At 34.2% G+C, this 14103-nt stretch overlaps 1 protein-coding gene across 5 annotated transcripts in view; it reads left to right on the forward strand.

Moving 5' to 3' along the window:
• Nucleotides 1–3438: 3438 nt before the first annotated feature.
• LOC138330415 (tektin-3-like) overlaps nt 3439–14103 on the forward strand; it is a 40791-nt gene continuing 30126 nt past the window's right edge. For 2 of the 5 annotated variants that reach the window (XM_069278019.1, XM_069278018.1), the window contains exon 1: nt 3439–3553. The gene's annotated coding sequence lies outside the window, so the exon portion shown is untranslated. Of the gene's footprint in view, nt 3554–12547; nt 12662–12722; nt 12849–14103 lie in introns of those variants that run through there. The other 3 variants (XM_069278023.1, XM_069278022.1, XM_069278021.1) reach the window with 3 other exon arrangements.

A 14103-nucleotide genomic window follows, 5' to 3' on the forward strand; every position in this document is an offset into this window, starting at 1 on the left:
TTATTCCACAAGGACCTAAGATTTTTGTTTTATATTATTCCACGGGGACCTGAGATTTTTTTTTTATATTCTATATAGCCTATTGGTGCCAAATAAAACTTTAGCAGTATTGTGTTTACTCGCTTATATTAATATACCTCTACTTTATTTACGCTATATAAAAGTTACTTGGTTAAATTGACTAGCTCCCTACTTTTTTCCAAAACCCTTGCTTAGCCGTGTGTTAGTCTTCGAACTAGCACACCCTTGGAAGCTAGCACACACCCGGACTCGGCTATTTCCGTTTAACCAATCAGATTCGAGGTGGGCGGGACTTGTTTCCGATCACGCCATCAGTTACTAGGTGACGTAACAATATTGGGCGGAGCTAGTTTCCGATCACGCCATCTCCGTTGACGTACTCAGACGACGTTAGTATCGATCGGAAACTGTTCCCGAACACGTCATGTTTATCTTGTAAGTGAGAGGCTTGTGAAAAATGCAATGGGGTCAGAGGACAATACCTTTTATATGTACATGTACGTACAGTTGTTATGTATATATTTAGGCTACCTGTAAGTGGTTAACGTCTCGGAATTTCAACAATACTTGTATATAAATTTAGTACATGTATTATGCCTAGTGGTATAAATGTTGAAATATTGAGAAATCATAGCGGAATCAAATTTTAACCTGCGGTTTGATTAGAAGCAAAACAAAACGCACATGGAATCACAATTATCATCTCGGAATGATTTGTATGTTTGAAGATAAGATTACGTACATCGATTACAATGTAAAATTTTCTCAATCTCTAATGACCATTGCCGTACGCGACAGGAATATAGCGTATGAGAGAAATATACTTTTAGTGTATTCATAGCTTTTGTATTAATCGGTATATTAAAACAGTTAAAGTATGGGATTGAGTGATATAGCAAGTTTCCGGTTTCCCTCGAACTTGCATATTTCCCTCGGCTCCGCCTCGGGAAATAGGCAAGTCTCGGGAAACCAGAAACTTGCTATATCCCTCAACCCCATACTTTTACTGTATACTAGGCTATACTAGAGAATGTCGAGGTAATCCAAATTAACAATTTAAGTAGCCATTTATCTCAGTATGATACATGACAAATAACAGGTATCAAGGCCTTCAAAAACGTGAAAGTACTTTTTAATGTTTTTTTTTTTTTTTTTTTTTGAAAATTATCCTCTGTTGAGATTTGACCCTTATTTCCAATCGGAAGTTGACGTTTAACAGAAAAGTTTGACATTAGTTGTTTGTTTCATTTATGATTCTACATACCATATCCAAAAATGAAATAAATTCGTTAAGCCGTTAACGAAATACTGACATAAGTTAAAACCGGAAGTGAGGTCATAGCAGCCATATTGGATTCTTAGTACTGCTGTCACACCTTTATTTCATGCCATACAATATGTTGACGCGTTCATTGGCTTACTATTTCGAAGATCCTTTGTATACAACTTTTTTACAAGAATAATGAAAAACAGAACAAAACAATAGTTCTTTTCATCAATAGGTGAAAACCCCTAATTAACCTGCTAACGCATTAGTCCATCAACTGAAGCCGTTCAGTACCCAAACGACGGATTTCCAGGAATATTTCTTTCGCGTTACAAAGTCAGAGAGACTGGCTTAGATACGAAATTGGAAATGGAAATGGACGAAGATGGTCAGACAAAAGATAATGTTAATCACCAGAGTTGCAGGTAAATTTTGATATACAAAAAAGTACAGTCATAGGACATAAGTATTAGTCACTGTTAATTTTTTCCTTATTTAATCTATGTATTTTTTACTCTTTTTTTTTCGTTGCATTTTCCTGGTCTAATCTATTTTTTTTCGTTGCATTTTCCTGGTCTAATCTATTGATGGAATAAACCAAATTTGGCATACTTATGGAGAATAGTCTACACTTTAAATCATAATATTTTCAAATTATCAATTACGTACTTTTTGAGAAAAACGGTGTTTTATTAGCAAGCAAAAACATTTTGGTAAGAACAGAAAAGGACATGACGGCATAAAGCTTAACGATATACTCCTCTGAGAAGTAAAAAAAATCTTTTATTAATCCTTTTTTTCAATCATATAGATTTTTTGGAAATTGGAGTTCATGCCTTAGAAGAAAATGGAATAAAAACATATGTCAGTGCGCTCGTTTTTGAGCAGTAGTCACTCAAAGATACCAATTTGACAAAATATTGGATTGTATAAGAATTTTGCCGTTTTGACCATATACACGATAGATTAAAGCCATAATTTCCTAACTACTTACTTAATATATATGGATGTTTGCAGAGTTTATTGTATAGTGGTCTTTAAATAAAATTGTTTTAAACAGATTTTATTGCCAAATGTGCAATGAGATTGGGCGCAAGTTGTACAACTTATATAAAGCACGCTCCCCCCAAAAATAAACATTCAAATTACATATATACAAGATGGCATTCGCAATATAAGCAATACACGATATATATAGGTGTATTTGAGACAGAGAGAGGGGGGAGGGAGACCAGGGGGAGGGGGGAGGGAGACCAGGGGGAGGGAGAGGGACAAAGTATTTTATAACCAGTGTGCTCCTCAAAGGCAATTGCACCCCCGTTTCCCAGGACGGGAGACAAACAATTTTTGCCGACTGAAATGTTCTGAAAATGCACGTTTGAACGAAAACCCGGAATTCCCCGTACCCCAAAAAATACCAAAATTTCGTGCCTTTGGTGCACGCACGCCTATTTTACCATTTAGCGTATTCATTAATTTTCTGTTAGCTACACCACTGTCTATAGATATGATTTTTTGAATATTAATTAGGAGAAGGTTCTTCTTCTTAATCAGACAGAACAATGCTCGGTGTGCTTACATTTTTTTTGCCAATTTAGATATTTGTTATTTTTCATTTTTTTAGAGTAAAAAATAAAAGTGCTCAAATTACCATTAAATGTAAAACTATAGTGACAATTAATTGTGTATTATTTCACACACCAATGCTTTTTGTTTTAATGACAATGAACCTAGATTTACAACAATACAGCTAAAATACAATTAACCATAAATATAATGATATTTTGAAAATATCGGAAAATTTTGTAAATATTATGATCTGAACGTGAAGACAATTCTCTATAAGTATGCCAAATTTGGTGAAAATCAATCTATACATAACATCGGGAAAATTCAAAGAAAATAAAAGTGAAAATACATAGCATATATAAGGAAAAATTAAGAATGACATTATGTGTATACGGGTTATATAATACTCCCGAATCACATCTTTAGAACAATAACTGGCGATAATATTGTGTTCATAAGACATCTTCCTGACGTTGCTAACTATCAGAATCTATTAGTAAAGGGTATATTGCGGGCCGCGTCAACAATCAAATCTAAATTTAGCTCAGGGGAAATCTCGTGAGATTGGTTGCGAGGGTCATGACGTAACAATATCTATGACGTCATAATTATTGTTGATCCTCCATCCTTGCCTGTAACATACATGTAGCGTTAGAAGATGCAGTGAAATATACAGTACGTGTTTATTGCGTACAGGTAAGTACACCGTAATTACATGTAATTCATCAGGTTGTCTAGATTTTCATTATAATAATTAAAAATAGAATTAATTTGAGTTTGGTACAATACCACCGACTTTACAACATTCTATAAGCCCATCTCTTACAATGTAGTTCTAATGTTTGTCCACAGAACTGATATGAGAATGCAAAGTGCTGTACTCAATCTGAATGTCTTGTGCTAGATAAAATCAAACACGTATAAATGATTAAAGTTGTTATGCGCACTTCTTCTGATTTGTACGGCACTATGATATAAAGCGGGCATAAAAGAACAATCGAGTTTCAGTTTCCGCTTACCGTTATACCAAATTATAGACTTTGAGCCATCGATGATTTTCATAGTTCAATGGCAACGCATTACAATCAATATAAAGAAGGCGCCATCCCATTCTACCGTAAAATCTCGAGAGACCAATAGGTTCCGTGTTCGAACAACAGTTCGGCCTGTACACGTTCTCCTCTCCTATTCCAAATTAGTTACTTTTTAACAGTCGTTTTCATTACTATGCCATGTAAGCTCCGGTCCGACAAGACTGGAGTAGCCGTCTGTTGTGAGGCTCCGGGTTTGAATCCTGTTCTATCTACACTTTTATTTTATAGACAACAAACAATAAAATATATGTTATTATACATTTATGTACTATTTTGCTCAAATTTGTGTACTATTCATTTGAAAAATGATTGACGGAGGCTGACAGCCTCCATGTCCAAATCAAAAGATATGTTACATAGTTTAGACAAAATAAAATTGTGAGCGTGGTGTGGATATTGGAAATAGAATATGTATAACGAGACAAAAACAATGAAAAAAATCACTGTGATGTTTAATCATATCTTTATGTTTAATTAACGAAAAAAAATACAATGTAATTTATTTTGCTTTGGGTATATGCGCAATCAGTACTTTAATCCATGTAGCACATAGTGCCAAGGATTTTTTTTTTGGGACGCAACTTATTATTTTTGATATTTTTATCTTTCTATAAGATTAGAAGCTAAAACTTTTCAATTGGGGTAATGGTGTAAAGTAAAGTAACAATTGTAACTGAAGAAAAATTTATACTAATTCATCTGCTCTTGTTTTTTATTGAAATAAAAACCCAACTATTTGCCAGCGGTGTTATAAATTGTTGTGAAGAGTGACGAAAGAAAGCGTGAAAGGCTATCGTTGGTGATAGAATCTGGGAGTTATCTCCCTTCAGCTTCTCACGACATGGTAAACGAAAACATAATATTTGATCGATGTTGTAATATATATATAGTCTAACATTAAGGGAGATAAATACTTTAAAAGTACTACATGTGAATGAGTTCCTGCCAAATAGGGTCAATTTAGCCAAATCGCCTTCTCTGACGGTTATTAGCACCCTTAGAGGTTTAGGATTGTGCTAAACCCTGGAACATGACAAGCGGGACCAAATGGCGGTTAATATTACTGTATTACTAAAAATGACTTCTTCTTTGAAAGTTTTGAATTTCGATCACGAGTGTTCCGAGTGTCCATTGTAAGCAATACAGGCAATTCAAAGCAAAAGATATAATTTACACCTTTCAAAAACAGGATTATATAAAGAAACGCTACTTTACATGGTCTAGACTACATGCAGTGATGATATTCCCATTATATTCCTGAAAATCACGCCGTATGTTCATATGGTTGTGACATGGTGATTCAATTCAATTCACATTCTTTTATTACCTTGAGCCTTTCGGCTCATCGGTTTGAAACAAAACATATATATACAAACACAATACACAGAATACACACTTACATCCATGCAAAAAAAAACCACCCACTCTCACCATATACATGTAGTTTACATAAGACTAGTGTAGAGGAATTATGCTAATATTTAACTTATAACATGCTATTTCTTATTTTATTACATGATTTAATGTATTTTGCTAAATTTGATAACTCTTTTTTGTTCTCTGTCTCTAAATGTTGAATTAATTTATACATACTCGGTCTAATGAAATAATATTTTTTAATAAAACGATTTCTGAAAGTTAAATACCATTCACATTTTAAAATAAAATGAAATTCATCTTCAATGTCCTCACTGTTACAGTATCTGCATGTTCTTTCATTTCTTTCTAAATTGTTATACCTTAACGTTTCAATATTTAATTTGTGAGATGACAATCGTATTTTTGTTATTTCTTTTAAATTTATGACACCAATTGGTTTTGTTAAATAAGGTTGTAAGCAGAAATTTTGACCAACAAACTTGTACAATGAACGCTTTGAAGATGAATCAGTTTTTTCTTTACATTCCTGCTTGAAAATATCACATAATTTACATTTTATAACATTTATCATATAGTCAGTTGTATATAGATCCCCAAACTGCCACAAATACCCTACCCCTATCCTAAATAATTCATTTCTCACTCCATCCAACCATTCACCCCCATTTTCTAACATTTCCTGATAGCAGACATTCAAAACACAATTGTCAGTCTGTTTTTATTTTATCCATTGAAAATTTTCAGTTTTCTCCCTATTTCTGAAGGCATTCTCCCTAATTCTTGATATTTAACGCCCAATAATCGTTTACAAAAACCTAAATGAATTTTTCAATGTCAGGAGCCTTATGGAACCACCAAACTTCAGCTCCATAATAAAAAATACTACTTACATATGTATAAAAATATCAAGTTGAGTTTCAACATTAAGATAGTTTTTCTTAGACACTCCTGTTATAGAAAACAAAGCTTTTCTTCCCTGTTCTGCAATTTTTTGTTGTTGGGCTTTTCTAAATTTCCCGTTGAAGTTAAGTAAAACCCCCAGATAATTAAATTCCTCTACCGTTTCTAAAATATTTCCATCATACAACCATATATCTTCATTTTGTAATTTGCTTTCGTTTCGGAAAACTACACCTTCGTTTTAGAAGTATTAACAGTAAGATTCCATTTATTTGTATATAGTAGGGGGGAATCCAACCTTTTTTTTTATTTGTAATCCCTCGGGAGTTTCAGACAATAACACCATGTCATCAGCACACATCATTAAAACAGGTTAATACTTTGTAACTCTAAAGAAGGTCATCCTCCAGTTAAAAGATTAATTTCACAGTCATTTACATATAAAGCAAAAAAGGAGGGGTGACATTATTTCCCCTGTGAATAAACGTTGTCGTAATTCAGATTCACTGTGTCCTGGTCCTTACATAAATCAAGGCCATGTAACAATAATTTTCAATGTCTTATTTTTATGGTGTCTGATTACGGCCATCACGTGTTGTTGCGATCACAAACTGTCAATTCTCTGATAAAATGTCATTTTTAAAATTTATGTTTTGACCAAAATCGGATTTTTATACAAGAATCCATACAAGTGACATGTAGTATATAACCATTATTATCTAACATACCTCCTGTGTCTCTATAAAGTTCTATTTATCTACGACTACATCGTCACATACCAACCGGATACCCACCTTGATTACATAACGGTGTATACAAACATACACATGTATAATACATGTTTATTGAGTAACAACGATTTGAAATGTTGGTACTATAGATATTGACCATGTATAAAGTTCTATTTATCTACGACTACATCGTCACATACCAACCGGATACCCACCTTGATTACATAACGGTGTATACAAACATACACATGTATAAAACGTGTTTATTGAGTAACAACGATTTGAAATGTTGGTACTATAGATATTGACCAGGTATGGATGTGACCTAGATTTGAGATGTTGGTATTGTAGATTATGATCCAGTATCGATGTGACTTAGATTTGAGATGTTGGTATTGTAGATTGTGACCCGGTATGGATGTGACCTAGATTTGAGATGTTGGAATTGTAGATTATGACCTGGTATGGATGTGACCTAGATTTCAGATATTGGAATTGTAGATTATGACCTGGTATGGATGTGACCTAGATTTGAGATGTTGGAATTGTAGATTATGACCCGGTATGGATGTGACCTAGATTTGAGATGTTGGTATCGTAGATTATGACCCAGTATGAATGTGACCTAGATATTAGATGTTGGTATCGTAGATTATGACCTGGTATGGATATGACCAAGATTTGAGATGTTGATATTGTAGATTATAACCCGGTTTGAATGTGACCTAGATTTAAGATGTTAGTATTGTAGATTATGACCCGGTTTGAATGTGACCTAGATTTAAGATGTTAGTATTGTATATTATGACCTGGTATGGATGTGACCTAGATTTGAGATGTTAGTATTGTAGATAATGACCTTTCCACTTAATTACTTTCCTGACCGTTCGACTTTTATGAATATCCTGACGTTTACTCTTTATGATTTTCCTGACTCCTTAATCATTTACCTGTCCTTTCCCATTTATTATTTACCTGACCCTTTCACCTTTACACGTATTACTTTCCCGATCTTTCCCTTTTATTACTTTCCTGAACTTTTTCCTTAAATTACTTTTCCAGACCTTTCCTATCTATTATTTATCTGACCTTTCCTCTTAATAATTTACCTGACTTTCCCCTTTATTATTCATCTGACCTTTCCACTCTCTTACTTTCCGATCTTTTACCTATATTACTTTTCAAGGCCTGTCCCCTTATCATTAAGCTTCCTTTCCCCTTTATTACACTCCTGACCTTTCCCCTTTATTATTAACCCGCCTTTCCCGTTTATTATTTGCCTGACCTTTCCCTTTATCATTTACCTGAACTTTCCTCTCTCTTACTTTCCTGACCTTTCCCCTTTATAACTTTCCCGATCTTTCCCCTTTGTTAATTCCTCACCTTTCCCTTTTATGATTTACTTGACCTTTCCCCCTTTGTTATTATTTTCCTGACCTTTCCCCTTTATCATTTACCTGACCTTTTCCTTTATTTCTTTTCCTGGCCTTTCCTCTTCATACTGTTCCTGACCATTCCCCTTTATTATTGACCTGATCTTTCCCCTTCATACTGTTCCTGACCTTTCCCCTTCATACTTTTCCTGACCATTCCCCTTTATTATTTTCCTGACCATTCCCCTTTATTATTGACCTGATCTTTCCCCTTCATACTGTTCCTGACCCTTCCCCTTCATACTTTTCCTGACCATTCCCCTTTATTTTTTACCTGACCATTCCCCTTTATTATTTTCCTGACCATTCCCCTTTATTATTGACCTGATCTTTACCCTTCATACTGTTCCTGACCCTTCCCCTTCATACTTTTCCTGACCTTTCCCCTTCGTTTTTTACCTTGCCACTCCCTTTTATTAATGTTCTGAACTTTTCTCTTTATTACTTTCCTGATTTTTCCTCTTTATGACTTTTCTGACCTTCCCCTTTTATAACTTTTCTGATCTTTCACCTTTATTATTTTCCTGACCTTTCCTTTTTATTACTTCCTGACCTTTTCCTTTTATTATTTTCGTGACCTTTCCTCTTCATACTTTTCCTGACCTTTCCCCTTCGTTTTTTACCTGACCTTTCCTCTTTATTACTTTCCTCATCTTCCCCTTTCTTACTTTCCTGACCTTTCCCCTTCATAACTTTTTCTTACCTTCTACTTCATTATTTACTTGACTTTTCCTTTTTGTTGCTTTCCTGACCTTTCCCCTTTATTATTTACCTTACCTTTTTACCTTAATCACTTTCCTGACCATTCCCCTTGTTTCCTTTCCTGATCTTTCCACTTGATTACTTCCTGACCTTTCCCCTTTTTTACGTTCCTGATCTTTCCACTTTATTACTTTCATGACATTTCCCCTTTATTATTTCCCTGACCTTTACCCCTTATTATGTACCTGACCTTTACCCTTTGTAATTTATCTGACCTTTTTCCTTTATTATTTACTTGACCTATCCCCTTCGTTTTTTACTTTGCCACTCCCTTTTATTAATGTTCTGAACTTTTCTCTTTATTACTTTCCTGATTTTTCCTCTTTATGACTTTTCTGAACTTTCCCCTTTATAACTTTTCCGATCTTTAACCTTTATTATTTTCCTGACCTTTCCTTTTTATTACTTCCTGACCTTTCCCCTTGGTTACTTCCCTGATCTTTCCCCTTCATTACTTTCCCGACCTTTCCCTTTTGCTAATTCCTCACTTTTCCCTTTGATATTTTTCCTGACCTTTCCCCTTAATTACTTTCCAGACCTTTTCCTTTTATTATTTTCGTGACCTTTCCTCTTCATACTTTTCCTGGCCTTTCCCCTTCGTGTTTTACCTGACCTTTCCTCTTTATTACTTTCCTCATCTTCCCCTTTCTTACTTTCCTGACCTTTCCCCTTCATGACTTTCCTGACCTTTCCCCTTTATTACTTCCTGACCTTTCCCCTTCATGACTTTCCTGACCTTTCACCTTCAATATTTTCCCGACCTTTCCCCTTTATTACTTCCTGACCTTTCCCCTTCATGACTTTCCTGACCTTTCCCCTTTATTACTTCTTGACCTTTCCCCTTCATTACTTTTTCTTACCTTCTACTTCGTTATTTACTTGACTTTTCCTTTTTGTTGCTTTCCTGACCTTTCCCCTTTATCATTTACCTTACCTTTTTTACCTTAATCACTTTTCTGACCATTCCCCTTGTTTCCTTTCCTGATCTTTCCACTTGATTACTTCCTGACCTTTCCCCTTTTTACGTTTCTGATCTTTATCCTTTATTATTGGTGTGACCTTTCCCCTTCATACTTTTCCTGACCTTTCCCCTTCGTTTTTTACCTTGCCACTCAATTTTATTAATGTTCTGAACTTTTCTCTTTATTACTTTCCTGATTTTTCCTCTATATGACTTTTCTGACCTTTCCCCTTTATAACTTTCTGATCTTTAACCTTTATTATTTTCCTGACCTTTCCTTTTTATTACTTCCTGACCTTTCCCCTTGATTACTTCCCTGATCTTTCCCCTTAATTACTTTCCAGACCTTTTCTTTGTATTATTTTCGTGACCTTTCCTCTTCATACTTTTCCTGACCTTTCCCCTACGGTTTTTAACTGACCTTTCCTCTGTATTACTATCCTCATCTTCCCCCTTCTTACTTTCCTGATTTTCTCCCTTCATTACTTTCCCGACCTTTCCCCTTTATTACTTCTTGACCTTTCCCCTTCATTACTTTTTCTTACCTTCAACTTTATTATTTACTTGACCTTTCCTTTTTGTTGCTTTCCTGACCTTTCCCCTTTATCATTTACCTTACCTTTTCCCCTAAATCACTTTCCTGACCATTTCCCTTGTTTCCTTTCCTGATCTTTCCACTTGATTACTTCCTTACCTTTCCCCTTTTTTACGTTTCTGTTATTTCTCCTTTATTACTTTTCTGATCTTTCCCATTTATTACTTTCTTGACCTTTCCCCTTTATTATTACCCTGACCTTTACCCCTTATTATGTACTTGACCTTTACCCTTTGTAATTTATCTGATCTTTCCCCTTTATTATTTACTTGACCTATCCCCTTTATTGTTTACCTGACCTTTCCCTTTATTATTAACCTGACCTTTACCCTTTATTACTTTCCTGACCTTTCCCTTTTTTATTCCCCTGACCTTTCCCCTTAATTACTTTCCTGACCTTTCCATTTATTATTTACCTGACATTTCCCCTTTATTATATACTTGACCTATCCCCTTTATTATTTACTTGACCTTTCCCTTTATTATTAACCTGGCCTTTCCCCTTGATTACTTCCCTGACCTTTTCCTTTCTTATTTACCTGATCGTTCCCCTTTATTATTTTATTGACCTATACCTTTACTATCTACCTGACCCTTCCCTTCATTACTTTCCTACGTTTCCCTTCATTACTTCCTGATCTTTCCCCTTTATTATTTATCCGACCTTTCCCCATTATTACTTTCTTAATGACCTTTCCACTTTATTTACTTTCCTGGCCTTTTCCTTTATTATTTACTTGACCTTTCCCCTTTATTACTTTCCTGGCTTTCCCATTTGTTAATTTTCTGACCTTTTCCCTTTGTTACTTTCCTGACCGTTTTCCTGATATGGTGGCTTAAGATGCATGTTTCAGTCTTTGTACTTCATTAGTTGGACATTAAAAGTAATCCACTTTTCTCTGGATTGAAATTAGTTGCATTACAGTAGTATAATTAATTTGCTATATAAGCATACACTTACTATCCACATAGGACTTACATAAAGAAAGTATCCATTATTATAGAATATCCAGGGCAAAATATTAAACTGGGGATGGTATTGATAACTATCTTATGTCCACTTTTATATAACATGTTGCGTATTATTGTCTCCCTTGTAATACATGACTACCGGTAACAAAGCGTTGGCCAGATTCCTATAGCTCCCTGGAGGCCGTAATCACATCACAAATTCAATGAATCAATAAATATATTTTGTTAAGCTTTGTCACGAATTGATTTTTACGATCCACTTTGATAACCAACAGCAAATAATAATTTCAATATCGACAGAAATGTTTAAATGAAATGTTTACATTCCCTCCAAAAATGGCGGAGCCTTCACAACCTTTTTAAGTTAATTGAATTGTGTGAAGCATTTTACGTTTTCACAAACTAGTGAAAATATTGTCGGCAAACTGAGACTGTTTGATCGTCTATGCGAGTACAGGTAACTTACCTGGCGAGGCAATTTCACAAACTCACCTTTTACATCAATATTTCAATAGCAGCACTAAATCGATAGTAAATGTTGTAATAATGTGAACATGACGTAAAATAAAACAAAGCTACTAACTAACAGATACCAGGGATGCAGTCACTCTCTGTGGAAACTTTTTGATTATATTTATTAATTATCCACAGTTATGTTTAACTTTCTGCTTCTAGAAGAATTATAATTTAAAGATAAAATTCCCAAGAAAACTAGGTATATAGTTGTTTGATAATAGTATCATACTCCTTAGCATGTATAAAAACTGTCTACTATTTTGCTCTGTTGATATTTATGATTGTAAGTTTCAATGAGTATGAGTTTCCAACAAAACTATATACGTTTGACCTTAGCTCTGTGCATACATTTTACGTGTAGGGTCAGCGCGCACTGTCAATCCGCTTTACCCAGATACCGATTGTATTCTAGTGATCTATAATCTTCTAATAACCTTCTGATGGACAAGTGTGCATAAAGGTAAGTTTGATAAACTCTTATTGTTTTGTTCTAATACAAACAAATATGCAGTAAAACGTTATTTCATGCGACGCCTTTGCGCAAGACGTTAACATAAGGGGCGGTAGCGTAGGTGTCTATGGTGCTTCACCCTAGCAACAGGACGCCATGTCGTTAGTAACCAACCACTAGCTGTATACTTCACAAGGTAAGAGGAGCGATTCATATTTCTCTTATAGATTCCGTGTTTATTTCACATCATGTTTTATGAAATGTATGCCTGCTTGCTATTTCTATCGTTTTAACTACTTGTTTAGAAAATAATCACTATTGCCAGACTTTAAAACGGCTGTGTAATTTATTTAAAGGGACATGGGTATCAAGTGTCCGTCGAGTAGCTATCGAGTTTGTCGATGCATGTAGTTTAGAATACAAACTTATTTACAGGTAACCCCTTAATTTGTTTGTAATGCTAATTGAAATATGAAATTAAATCAGAAGTGTTTGATTTTGATTTATTGCTCTATGCAAGTTAATTAAATATTATCAACGTTCATATCTCCTTGAGAGTAGCTTTTATGGTAATCCATGTTTCTCCGTATAAAATTAAAGCCCTTATAAACCAGTTAAATAGAGACGTGTAACAGAATCAAGGAAATGTCAATATATATTTATCATTATTATCATTTATTTGTGACACCTGCAAAATGGTTTGCCATTCTGATTCAAAATAAAATCATCCAGGTGTCTGAGGCGTGACGAAAACATCGAAATAGTCTGAAAAGTTTATAAATATAGAAATAGACTGAAAAAATTATATAGAAATAGACTGAAAAAATTATATAGAAATAGACTGAAAAGTTTATATAGAAATAGACTGAAAAGTTTATATAGAAATAGACTGAAAAGTTTATATAGAAATAGACTGAAAAGTTTATATAGAAATAGACTGAAAAGTTTATATAGAAATAGACTGAAAAATTTATATAGAAATAGACTGAAAAGTTTATAACAGATTACTGATGGTCATATCTAGCTTTATACACCTCTGTCACGTTCAGTGTTATATACGAGCTCTCGTCAATAAAAGGTAGTATTTATTCTCTTCGATCTGTGTACCACAAACCACTTAATAACGTGTACCTGGGGGTTTGTAATCAATGTGACAACACACACAGTATATACTGTATATATCAGTATAGCAGTCCCTACTATAACTGTATATAGCGTCCAATCAGACAACGAAACAAGTTTTATTTGTTCTAAGATATTTCAAATGTACAGTAATGTTACCATTCATTTATGCTACATACTATAATAAGAGTTAATTCATTTAACCTGGATAGAATTCCATCATGAAAACCAGACAAGTCTTAACTGTGAACAATTTACACATGTTGACACGGTATTCTATGTTATCTTACTGCCAAATCTTTGTAACATCTTCACATGTGACCCCTTTA

The sequence above is a fragment of the Argopecten irradians genome, chromosome 8, assembly GCF_041381155.1.
Source record: "Argopecten irradians isolate NY chromosome 8, Ai_NY, whole genome shotgun sequence".
NCBI lineage: Eukaryota > Metazoa > Mollusca > Bivalvia > Pectinida > Pectinidae > Argopecten > Argopecten irradians.